The 12,924-nt window shown below is 36.5% G+C and overlaps 1 protein-coding gene and 1 pseudogene across 1 annotated transcript in view; one reads left to right on the top strand and one right to left on the bottom strand.

The window, feature by feature from the left end:
* UVRAG (UV radiation resistance associated) overlaps nucleotides 1-12,924 on the bottom strand; it is a 436,868-nt gene that overhangs the window by 286,563 nt on the left and 137,381 nt on the right. The gene's annotated exons all lie outside the window — the stretch shown is intronic.
* LOC123243442 lies at nucleotides 7,410-7,473 on the top strand (annotated as a pseudogene).

Below are 12,924 nucleotides of genomic sequence, written 5' to 3'. Positions count from 1 at the left end.
TATGGCACCTTTTAGCAAAATGTACTTTTCCTTCTCATTTAATTAGTTCTATTTTTGCTTTTGCTTTACCCAAGATAATTACTACCTCTATTTTTTTACCTCAGCTGAGGCAAAATAGATTCTGCTCCAGCTTCTTATTTTAACTCTGTGTGCCTTTCTGCTTCAAGTGTTTCTTGTGAAGAACATATTGTTGGACTCAAATTTCTAATTCATTCTGTTATTCTATTTCCTTTTGTGGGTGAGTTTATCACATATATTTTCATGGTTATGATTACTAACTGTGCATTTTACTTCATCCTATGTTTTTTATCCTTCTCTCTTTTTAACCTGTTCCTCCTAAAAAGTCTATTTTGCCTCTGACCACTGCCTCACGTAATCTGCCCTTCTTTTAATCACCTCCCCTTCTCTTATCTCTTTCCCCTCCTATTTTCCTGTTGAATAAAAAAGAGTTCTACATCCAACTGAATGTGTCTTCCCTCTCTGAACTAATTCCAATGAGAATGAGGTTCAAGTGTTGCCCACCATCACCCTCCTATTTCCCCTCCATTGTAAAAACTTTTCTTTGTGCACCTTTTAATTGAGATAATATTCCCATCCTTACTCCCCTTTACCCCTTTTATCCTACTGCATCTCTTTTTCTCACTCATTCTTTTTTTTAGATCATCTCAGCCTAAAACTGATTCACACCAGTGCCCCTCTGTCAATGTAGACTCCTTCTCACTGCTCCAATAAAGATAAGTGCTTCAGAGTTAAGTATATCATCTTTCCCAAAAGGAACATAAATAGTTGAACCTTATTGAGTCCTTTCTCCTTAATATTCACCTTTTTATACTTCTTACATCTTGAGTTTTAATGTCAAATTTTCTATTCAGCTCTGGTCTTTTATCAAGAATGCTTGAAAGCCTTCTATTTCATTAAATATCAATCACTGCCTTTGAAGGATTACATTCAATTTTGCTGAGTAGGTTACTTTTTGTTGTGGGTCTAGCTCCTTTGCCTTCCAAATTTTCATATCCCGAACCCTGCAATGCTTTAATGATGTCTTGTGTGATCCTAATTGTGTCTCCATGAAATCTGAATGGTTTCTTTCTGGTTACTTGCATTATTTGCTCTCTGACTTAGAAGTTCATTCTTGGATCTCTTTCAGGATATGATTGATGGATTCTTTCGATTTCTATTTTACCTTCAGGTTCTGAGATATGTGGCAGTTTTCCTTTATAATTTCTTGAAATATGATATCTAGGCCTCTTTTTTTTATCACTTTTGGGTAGTCTAGTAATTTTTAAGTTATTTCTCCTTGAGAAAATACTGCAAGCAGCTAAAAAGAAACAATTCAAATATCATGGAACCACAGTTGTACACAGGATCTGGCAGCTTCCACACTGAAGGACTAGAAGGTGTGGAATATGATATTCCAGAAAGCAAGGGAACTGGATTTACAACCAAGAATCCCCTACCCATCAAAACTTTACTATATCTTTCAAGGGAACGTATGGTCATTTAATAAAAGGGAAGATTTCCCAGCACTCCTGAAGAAAAGACCAGACTTAAACAGAAAATATAATGTCTAACAAAATTCAAGCAAACCATGAAAAGGTAAATAGGGGAAAAAATTAAGGGCTTCAAGGAGGTCAAATTGTTTATATTTCCTACATGGAAAGATATCTGTAACTTTGAAAAATTGTTATCATTATCATAATAATTAGAAGTATACATAGAGAGTGTAGTAGTAAGCTGTTTAGGATGATATGTTAAAAAAAATCTAGGGGAGAAAAATAGGATTATAATAAGAGAAATGGAAAGAGAGTAGCAAAAGGTGGTAAATTATATCACACAAAGAAGTCACTTTGAATAATACTATTACAGTGGAGTGGAGGATGAGGATGTTGATAGGTAATACTTAAACTTTACTCTTGATGAAATCAGCTCAGAGAGGAAAGAACAGCCAGATTCACTGGGGTATAGAATCCTATCTTGCCCTATAGAAAAATAGAAGGGGAATAAAAAAGGTGGTGGTGATTAAAAGACCCTATAGAGAAGTAGAAGGGGAATAAGAAGGGTGGTGGTGAGAAAGGAATAATATAAGAAAGGATGATGGGGAGTAGGGCCAGGGGAAGAAGAGTGATTAAAAGCAAAACACCAGTGTGAAGGGACAGAGTTAAAGTAAGAAGGGCAGAAATAAAAGAGGAAATCAAGATGGAAGGGAATACACGGATGGTAATCATAACTGTAAATGTAAATGGGATAAACTCACCCATAAAACAGAAGTGGATAGCAGAGTGGATTAAAAAGCAGAATCCTATCCTATGTTGTTAAAAGAAACACATTTGAGGCAGTCTTATGGAGAAAACCAGGGGAGGTAACTTAAATATTATATGTGGGTTCAGAAAGGTGAGTAGGAGACAGGAATGGACAGGTGGGGACTTAACTCTAGACAGAAATGACAGTTAGGCTCCAACTGTCACCCTGCTTCTCCTAGACAAGGGGTCTAAAAAAACCAGCAAGCAAATGACAAAAGGGTTTATAACAAATTTAATTAAGGTAATTATGGTCTAAAACAGTGATTCCCAAAGTGGGCACCACCACCCCTTGGTGGGTGCTGCAGCAATCGGGGGTGGGGGTGGGAGGTGGGGGCGTGGCCGGGATGGCCACAGATGCATTTATCTCTCCTATTAATTGCTATTAAAATTTTTAAAAATAATAATTTCCAGGGGGCTAAGTAATATTTTTTCTGGAAAGGGGGAGGTAGGCCAAAAAAGTTTGGGAACCACTGGTGTAAAGGATAGGAATAGGAATTCCAGACTATGGGCAAACCACAGAGTCAGGGGAGGGACTTATCTATACTGAACTGAGACCTAAAGCAAGACAGGGCCCAAAGAATAGCAGGACTGAAGTGGGTATCCTCACAGCAGAGTCCTGACACACTTCAGCAATGTTGCAGCTCTTCCAGGACCACTAGCTGTACTTCTTCAGGTGGGTAGATTCTGGGAGCTAACCCAGACCAAGTTAATCTGCAACTCAGGTTGGGATTAATAGTCCCTACCAAAATCTCCCACAAGCAGATGACAGTCTTCCTTCTGGATATCAAGAAATCTGGGTGCAAATTCCACTTCCTCTGAGGTTTCCCAGGATCAGTTACATTTTGTCCCAACCACCATGGAGTCCATCTCAGAGAGAGAGAGCCACACTTCCTGCTTCCCCATTCCATTTAGAATTCTCAGCCCTTCCTGCTAGTCTCCTAAATAATAATTTAGTAATCTTCCTCACAACAGCACCTATAGACACAAATAGAGTAAAGGTAAGAGGCTGAAGCAAAATCTATTGGACTTTACTGAGACAAAAAGAGCAGGAATAGCAATCATGATCTCAAACAAAACTAGAACAGAAATACAAAAATTAAAAGAGATAAGGGAGGTATTACATCTTGAGAAAAGGTAGTATAGGCAATGAAAAAATATCAGTACCTAACATATATGCACCAAATGGTATAGCGTCAAGGTTTTTAAAGAAGAAACTAAAGGAGTGTAAAGAAGAAATAGATAGTAAAACTGTTCTAGTGGGGGCCCTCAACCTTCCCCTATCAGAATCAGATAAACCTAACCAAAAAATAAATAAGAAAGAAGTATAGAAAGCAAATGAAATTTTAGAAAAGTTAGACTTAATAGATATCTGGAGAAAACTGAATAGGAATAAAAAGGTATATACCTTCTTTTCAGTAGCACGTGGTACATACACAAAGATCGGCCATGTACTACCCTTACTGCTTTTAATTTTTATTGGATTATGATCTGAAAAAGTTGCATTTACTATTTCTGCTTTTCTGCATTTGGTTGTGAAGTTTTTATGACCTAGTACATGGCCGATCTTTGTCTATGTACCATATGCTGCTGAAAATAAAATATATTCCTTTTTATTCCTATTCAACCACCAAAAAACTTTTTTATAGAATTAGAAAAAAACATAACAAAGTTTCATCTGGAAGAACAAAAGATCTAAAATATCAAGGGAACTAATAAAAAAAATGTGAAGGATGGTAGCCTAGCAGTATCAGATCTTAAACTGTACTATAAAGCAGCATTCATCAAAACAATCTGATACTGGCTAAGAAATAGAAAGATGGATCAGTGGAATAAACTATGGATAAAATGACCTCAGCAATCTAGTGTTTGATAAACCCAAAGATCCCAGCTTTTTGGAGAACTCACTATTTCACAAGAACTGCTAGGAAAATTGGAGAACAATATGACAAAAATCAGGTTTAGAGCAGTATCTCATATCTATACCACGATAAGGTAAAAATGAGCATAAGATTTAAACAAAAAGAGTGATATTATAAGCAAATTAGGGGGACACAGAAGAGATTACCTATCAGACCTATGGAGTAGAGAAGAATTTATGACCAAACAAGAGATAGAGAACATTATAAAATGTAAAATGAAAAATTTTGAATATATTAAATTTAAAAACTTTTGAACAAACAAAATCAATGCAACGAAGATTACAAGAGAAACAACAAACTTGGAAAAAATTTCATAAGAAACTTCTCTGATAAAAGTCATTTCTCAAATATATAAAGAACTAGGTCAAATTTATAAGAATCCAAGTCATTACCCAACTGATAAATGGCCAAAGGATATGAATAAGCAGTTGTTTTCAAATGAAAAAACAAAGCTATCAATAATCATATGAAATATATATTTTAAATCCCTCTTGATTAGAGAAATGCAAAAGAAAATAATTCTGAGGTACCAACTCACCCCTATCAGATTGGCCAATATGACAGTAAAGGAAAATAATAAATGCTGGCAAGGATATGGCCAAATTGGGAAACTGCTGATGGAGTTGCATTGCTGGTGGAGTTGTGAACTAATCCAACCATTCTGGAAGGTAATTTGGAATTATGCCCAAAAGGCTATAAAGAATGCATACCTTTTGATTCAGTAATATCACTACTGGGTCTATATCACTAAGAGATTAAAAAAAAATGGGAAAGGACCTGATTGTACAAAAATATTTAGAGTTGTTCTTTTTGTGGTGGCAAAGAATTGGAAACTAAAGGGATGTCCCTTATTGGGGAATGGCTGAACAAACTGTGGTACATGATAGTGATGGAATACTACTGTGCTATAAGGAATGATGAACAGGATGATTTCAAAAAGAGCTGGAAAGATCTACATGAACTGATGTAAAGTAAAACAAGTACAACCAGGAAATCATTATACAAAATAACTGCAAATGTGAAAGACTTCACTACTAATAGCAATACAATGATCCAGAACAATTCTGATGACTTATGAATAAGAATGCTATTCACTTCCAGATAAAGAACTGTTGGAGTAGAAATGCAGGTGAAAATGTGGTTTATCACTTGTTTATTTGGGGATGTTTTGGGGTTTTGGTTCTACAAGATTATTTTATAAAAAAATAAATAATATGGAAATGTTTTACATGATAATATATGTATAACCCAGAATGAATTGCTTGTCAGCTCTGGGAGGGGGGAAGGAAGAAGAGAGGGAGATAATATAAATCATATGACTTTGGAAAACTTATGTGGAAATTTCTTAATAAAATAAAAAAAAATTATTATTTCTCCTTGAACCACTTTCTTAGTCAACTGTTATTCTGATGAGATAAGATATTTCACATATACTCCTATTTTTTCATTCTTTTGCCTTTGTTTTATTGTTTCTTAATATCTCAAAGTCATTAGCTTCTACCAACCCTACTTTTTTCTTTCTTACTTTTTTGGTAATTCTTACTTTTTGTCTTAGTAACAACTCTATGACAGAAGAACAAAGACTAGGCAAACAGGGTTAAGTGATTTATTGGCCAAGGGTCACACAGCTAGGAAGTGTCTTAAGTCAAATTTGAAATCGGGTCCTCCCAACTCCAGGCCTGGCACTTTATCCACTGAGCCACCTAGTTGCCTCCCTCCCCATCCTAATTTTTTAAAGAGTTCTTTACTTTAGTTAATTTTTGTAACTCTTTTACAATTTGATCATTTTTTTTGCTTTTTTTGTTTTTAGGTGTTATTTCTTGAAGGAATTTTTTGTCTCTTTTACCAAGCTACTAATTCTCTTCATCAATGTCTTTTCCCAATTTTCTCTATACTACTCTACTCTCTTTCTATAGCTCTTATAAGAATTCTTGTTGGGCTTGTGTCCAATAAGCATTTTTTTCACTGAAGTTTGCTTATAGTTGCTTTCACATTATTGTCTTCTGAATTTGTGTCTTGATCCTCCCTGATTCCACAGTAGTTTTTTAAGGTTAGGTCCTTTTTTCTTTCCTTTTTTTTGGGGGGGGGGGCTGTTTGTTCATTTTCCTAGTCTATTTCTTGACTCTTAACTTTGTTTTAAAGGTTGGACTCTGCTCTCAGGGTCAATTGGGACACCTTAACCAAACTTCAAATTTTTAGGTTGCTGTTGTCAGTTAGTTCTGGAGATCTGCAAGTTTTTCAGTACTGCCAAGGTAATGTGATCCAAGGAGAAATGTGTTCACTACTCTCCTAACCTGTACTCTGTTTTTTACCCAGGAAAGGTCCCTGTTCTCCTGCAGCCACTCAAGCATTAGCATTTCTCTTGGCCCTGAACTCTGATTAAGGCTTCATATATTTTCATGGGCAGGCCCCTATACCTAGAATTTTTTCCCTCCTTACCTTTTCCTCCTGTAGATCAGAATGAATAGAAAACAAGCAGACCTCAGGAAGTTTTTTTTTTAGTTCACTGCTTTGGGCTCTAAATTAGTCGATATTTGAGACAATGATTCTCAGATAGAGAGGTACAACAATTTTAAAGGAGTCATGTACTCATGTAGAATGAAGTGAGCAGAACTAGAACAATTTCTATAATTACATTATAAAGAAAAACTACTTTGACAGGTTTTGGAACTATGATCAAAATAATTACAAACCAGAATTCCACAGATCCAAGATTATCTAGTTCAACAAGAAGCAAATCACTAGAGGGCAGTTAGGTAGCTCAGTGGATTGAGAGCCAAACCTAGAGACAGGAGGTCCTAGGTTCAAATCTGGCCTCAGACACTTCCCAGCTGTGTGACCCTGGGCAAGTCACTTAACCCCCATGGCCTAGCCCTTACCACTCTTCTGCCTTGGAGCCATTACACAGTATTGATTCCAAGACGGAAGGTAAGGGTTTAAAAAAAAATAAGTAAATTACTTCACCCCCTGGCAAAAAGGTTATGAATTTAAATTCTGAATGAGATATACATTTTTGGACCTGGCCAATCCAGGAATTTGTTTTGACTGATTATGCATATTTTTTGAGAATTTTCTTTTCCTTATATTTTTGCACTGGGGAAGGAGAATTTTGGGGGGGGGGGGGAAATAAATGTTCCTTAATTGGGAAAAAATTAAGTAATACTATTATAATGCATAAAGGAAGATAAGAGTGCTTGCTTTGGAAGCACATATACTAAAATAAGAATGATACAGAGAAGATTAGCATGACCCTTAAAAGAAATGTGGGTTTTTACCCACTAAATAAAGGTCCCTTAGTGTGGATTTAGGTTTAGATCAGATACTGGTCCACAAGGACAGACTTGGTCCTAACACCACTGGGCTTCTCTATTCACTCTCTCTAACTGCCTAAATCCTTCTAGATAACTAAAATCTGACTAGCTGGTCCACAAATTGTGAACAAAGTACAGATTATAAGATTTTAGCTAGAAGTCAACAGGCTTAAGCCAAGAGTGTTCTGGCTTGGAGTATGGCAGACAGATTCTATCCAGGCAACTTCTCTCACTCACAGGAATTTCCAGGAACTGGGTCTAGCACCAAAATGAGATCAGGATGAGGGTCAGGATCAGGTAAAGAGTCTCTGGATTCTTGGATCTTCTCAGGTAAGTTGGGAGCTCCACCAAAACCCGCTGCAACCCATCAAAACTGCCATAGGAAGTTTCTCTTTTTCCCCTACTCAGTGTCCCAAGCCAAAAGCGTCCCCTGGAACTCTCTGTCCTACTCCTTATCCTTCCCTCTCATTCTGGAATGTGACCCGGAATGGTTCCAAGCACGAGGTTGACTGCCTATGCAAACAGTCTCTTCCACAAGGTTCTTACATGCTTTTTCCCCAAAGTCTTTTGCAAGTTTGCCTTCATCTATCAATTCGTGAAGCATTTCATATTTTTTAATATAAGTGTCAAGGTAAAAATTAATGGTTGGACAATAATTTTATGAAATGGTCACCAATATTTATTATATCTCAAGTCAGAAATTTATTTACAAATATTTACAAAATGGAGAGGAAACAATAAAGAAGAGAAATGTGAAGAGGATAAAAAGGTTATCTATCCTATCAACTTAAATGTTTACTCCAGGTCTGCTTAATCTAGGCAGAAATTAATTATAATTAGCTCTCAACCAGGAAGGCTGGTGGTGAGTAACCACACGGCCTCCTCCAAGATGGAAACTAGTGTCTTAGAAAACTAGAAAAGAAGTCAGCCTTTTCACTCACCCAATGAAGTAGTCCAGGAGTCAGAGTCTAAGTCGATGGTTCCCAAACTTTTTTGGCCTACCTCCCCTTTTCCAGAAAAAATATTACTTAGCGCCCCCTGGAAATTATGAAACTATTTATTGAACTCAGAATAGAATGTAATACAAAAAAAGTGTGGCCATCACCGCTCCCCCTGGATCACCCACCAGGGGGTGGTAATGCCTACTTTGGGAATCACTGGTCTAAGTTGAAGCTGAGCTCCAAGCCCATGATCCAAGCAGCAGTCTCATGAGAAGCTCCCTCAAAGACTTTCCCCAGTCAGAAGACTATCTCTAAAAGACAATCTCTTCAGACTATCTTTCCAAAGGCAATCTGCTCTAAAGAATTGCTGCTTGCTTTTATGGTGACTTTTTGTCCCTGCGCCTCTTCACAGGGTCAATCACAGTTTCCAAATTGTCTAGCACTGTCCAGGAGGCAGTGTTCATGGGAACCAGTTCTCACCTTCTGGAGGGGTGAATACTCATCAAAAGGGTTCACAGATTCCCACTGATTGAGTTTCTGAGGGTATAAACTCTGATCATAGGATTCACAAGTTTGGGACTGAGTTAAAAGAGTGGAGCTGTCTAAGTAAGTGACTTGTAAATTCTCTAAGTACCTTGCTAGCTTCTTACCTAGTACTAAATAGTGTTAAATCCTATGTTGATTCAATTCAAAAGTAGACAAAGGAGAGTTAATCCTGTCTTCACAATTTAAGTAGGGGTATTTAAGTGTTAACTCAAAATAGAGTCTAGACAAAGGGAATAAAGGATTCCCTTTCACAAGTGTAAACTCAAAGAGAACAAAGAATTCCCTTTAACATAAGGAAAGAAATTATACCTGATAAAAGGTACAATGGGCAATGAAGCAATATCAATACTAAATATATATGCACCAAATGGCATAGCATACAAATTTTTAAAGGAGAAATTAAATGAGCTACAAAGTTTGATAAATGAAAAGACCCCAGCTTTTGGGACAAGAACTTACTATTTAACAAAAACTGCAAGGAAAACTGGAAAAGAATATGATAGCAACTAGGTATAGACCAGTAGTTCCCAAACTTTTTTGGCCTACCACCCCCTTTCCAGAAAAAAATATTACTTAGCGCCCCCTGGAAATTATGAAACTATTTATTGAACTCAGAATAAAATGTAATACAAAAAAAGTGTGGCCATCACCGCTCCCCCTGGATCACAGCTGCAGCATCCACCAGGGGGCAGTAGCGCCCACTTTGGAAATCACTGGTATAGACCAATACCTCACACCCTATAACAAGAGAAAGTCCAAATGGAGATATCATTTAGACAAAAAGGCTGATATCATAAGCAAAGTAGATGAGCATGGAATAGTTTACCTGCCAAATCTATGAATAAGAATTTATGATTGAACGAGAGGCAGAGAATATTATGAGATATAAAATGAATAATTTTGATTGTATTAAATTTTAAAGGTTTTTACAAACAATGGCAATAAGATTAGAATGGAAACAACTGGGGAAAAATTTTATTAAAAAATTCTCTAAATATATAAATATATTAAATATATAAAGAACTAAATCGAATCCAAATCATTTCCCAATTGATAGATGGTCAAAGGATATGAACAGGCAGTTTTCAGATGAAGAAATCAAAGCTATCTATGATCATATAAAAATGTTCTGAATCACTGCTGATTAGAGAAATGCAAATTAAAACAACTTTGAGGTACCACCTCACATATAATAGCCTGGATAATATGATAATAAAGAAAAGTGATAAATGCTGGGAGAGATGTGGCAAAATTGAGCCACAAATACATTATTATTGGAGTTGTAAACTGATTCAGTCATTCTGGAAGGCAATTTGGAACTTTGCCCAAGGGCTATAAAACTGTGTACACCCTTTGATCTAGCAATATCATTACCAGTTCTGTATCCCAAAGAGATTCACAAAGCAAAAAGGACCTATTTGTATAAAAATATTTAGAGCAGCTCTTTTTGTGGTGGCAAAGAATTGGAAATTGTGGGTATACCCATCAACTGGGGAATGGCTGAACAAGTTATGGTATATGACCATGATGGAATAATATTAGGCTATAAAAAAATGACAAGCAAGATTTCAGAAAACCCAGGATAGACCTACATGAATTGATGCAAAGTGAAGTAAGCAGAACCAGGAAAACACTGTACACAGTAAAAGCAATATTATACAATGATCAACTGTTAAAGACTTATCTATTCTCAGCAAAATGATCTAAGACAATTCTAAAGGACTTATGACAAAGAATATTATTCACCTACAGAGAAAGAATTGATGGGCCTTTGAATACAGAGCAAAATATATTACTTTTTGCTTTATTTTATTTATTGTTATTTTTCAGTTTTGGTATCACAGGAGTATTCTCTCAAAATCTGACTATTAGAGAAACATGTTTTACAAGATCATACATGTATAACCCAAATAAAATTGCTTACTATCTGGGGGAGGGGAGAGAGAAGAGAAGGAGGGAAACAATTTGAATCTTATAATTTCAGAAAACATATGTTAAAAATTATTACATGCAATTGTGAAAAAAAAATTTTTAAGGAAGTCAAGGGATCATGCAGACCAGAAAGAAAGAAGAAAAGAAATAAGCATTTACTAAGTATCTATAGGTGTCAGGCCCTGTACTAAGTACTTTACAAATATTATCTTATTTGATCCTCATACTACAACCTTGAGGCATGGGTGCTATTATTATCCCCATTTTATTGTTGAGAAACTGAGGGCAGACAAGTTAAATGACATAACCAGGGCCACAGAGCTAGTCATCATCTGAACCTGGACCAGAACTCAGGTATTCCTGACTATATTTCTAGCACTCTATACCACACCACCTAGCGGCTCCTTTTGGAATTAAGACACTTGCTACTTTTAAATTCCATGATCTCAAAACAGTAGGTGAACGTCATGACAAGGTATGCATGCATGCATGCATGCAAGCATACATACAAACATATGCATCTACATGCATACATTTACATCTGTGTATTGTGATAATTAGATTAAGTCTACACTGCCCATCTTTAGATTTAATCACCAAAGGTGTGAGCACCTCCAATTCTGGGAGGTCCGTAACCCACGTGTGCTATAATGGGTGACGAATCAGAATCAACTGACTGCCCCCTAGGCAGTTCTATGAGAAGTGTCTATTGTGATTGGACATGCAAACTAGGAGAAGAGGCACAGGAAGTGACGCATAAGTGACCCCTTTAAAAAGAGCTCCTCAGTCAGCTGGGAGTCTTCGAGTTCTTCTGGTCCATGGAGGAATGCTGGCTGGAACCCTGAGACGTTGGTGAGACTGCTTTCAATATCTTCTTTAGAAGTCCATGTGGTGAGTTTAAAGACTGAATCTTCCTGAACTTCTCTTAAAGAACTTCCCTTTAATAGACTCTGTGCTTCATTCACCTCCAGGCCTCTGGCCCTCTGACTCTCAGCAGAGGGTTAATTAGATCTACCTGGATTAATTAGAGGATTGTAGTAATTTACCTACTGTGTTAGATTCTTATTTCCTTATTTCCTCTCTCTTCTCAATTGAAAATAAAGTTTTATAAAAGTCAATTTTGACTTGAGATTATTCTTTTTTTTTTTTAAACCCTTAACTTCTGTGTATTGACTTATAGGTGGAAGATTGGTAAGGGTAGGCAATGGGGGTCAAGTGACTTGCCCAGGGTCACACAGCTGGGAAGTGTCTGAGGCCGGATTTGAACCTAGGACCTCCTGTCTCTAGGTCTGGCTCTCAATCCACTGAGCCACCCAGCTGCCCCTACTTGAGATTATTCTTAATCGAGGATTGATAATTGTTCAATCCTCTGGTGACCATCTTTTAATATACTGAACCCCCAAAACCCCTTTCCCCACCCTTACAGTATGGTTTTTATAGAGAATTCATTTCCTTCAATTATCTTCTCTTGATATCACATTCCTTATAGTCTTTATCAGAGCTAAATAAGAAAGTTTGTATTGCTATATAATATAATAATTATAGTGCTGAGAGGGGTAGGTAAAGTGAATTGAATAACACATTTTTTACATTTTGAGGGGCAGACGAGTAATATGGGGATGTCAAAAAGGGGACCAGGGTATTTTTTAAAACATAATTTTAAGTTTTAGCAGCAGGAAAACTTCAGAGGTAAAGAAAACTTGTCAGTTATAAAATGCCACTTTAGGAGGCAGCTTGGTATGATAGAAAAAGTTCTGAGCATGCAATGATAGGATCTGAGTTCAAGTACAGGTTCTGCTAATAATTAGCCATGAGTGAAGTAAGGTACTTTAAGCCTCTTAGCCTCATTTTACTTACAAAGAACAAATATAGGTGACACTACCAAAGAAAATATTTCTGAAAGAAATGATAATAATAAAGATTGAAATATAACACCAACTATAGAGGTTAGTGAGTTATTCGAAGCACATTTGAA

Source organism: Gracilinanus agilis, chromosome 3 (assembly GCF_016433145.1).
Source record: "Gracilinanus agilis isolate LMUSP501 chromosome 3, AgileGrace, whole genome shotgun sequence".
Lineage (NCBI taxonomy): Eukaryota > Metazoa > Chordata > Mammalia > Didelphimorphia > Didelphidae > Gracilinanus > Gracilinanus agilis.
This window is presented reverse-complemented; position numbering and strand designations above follow the sequence as displayed.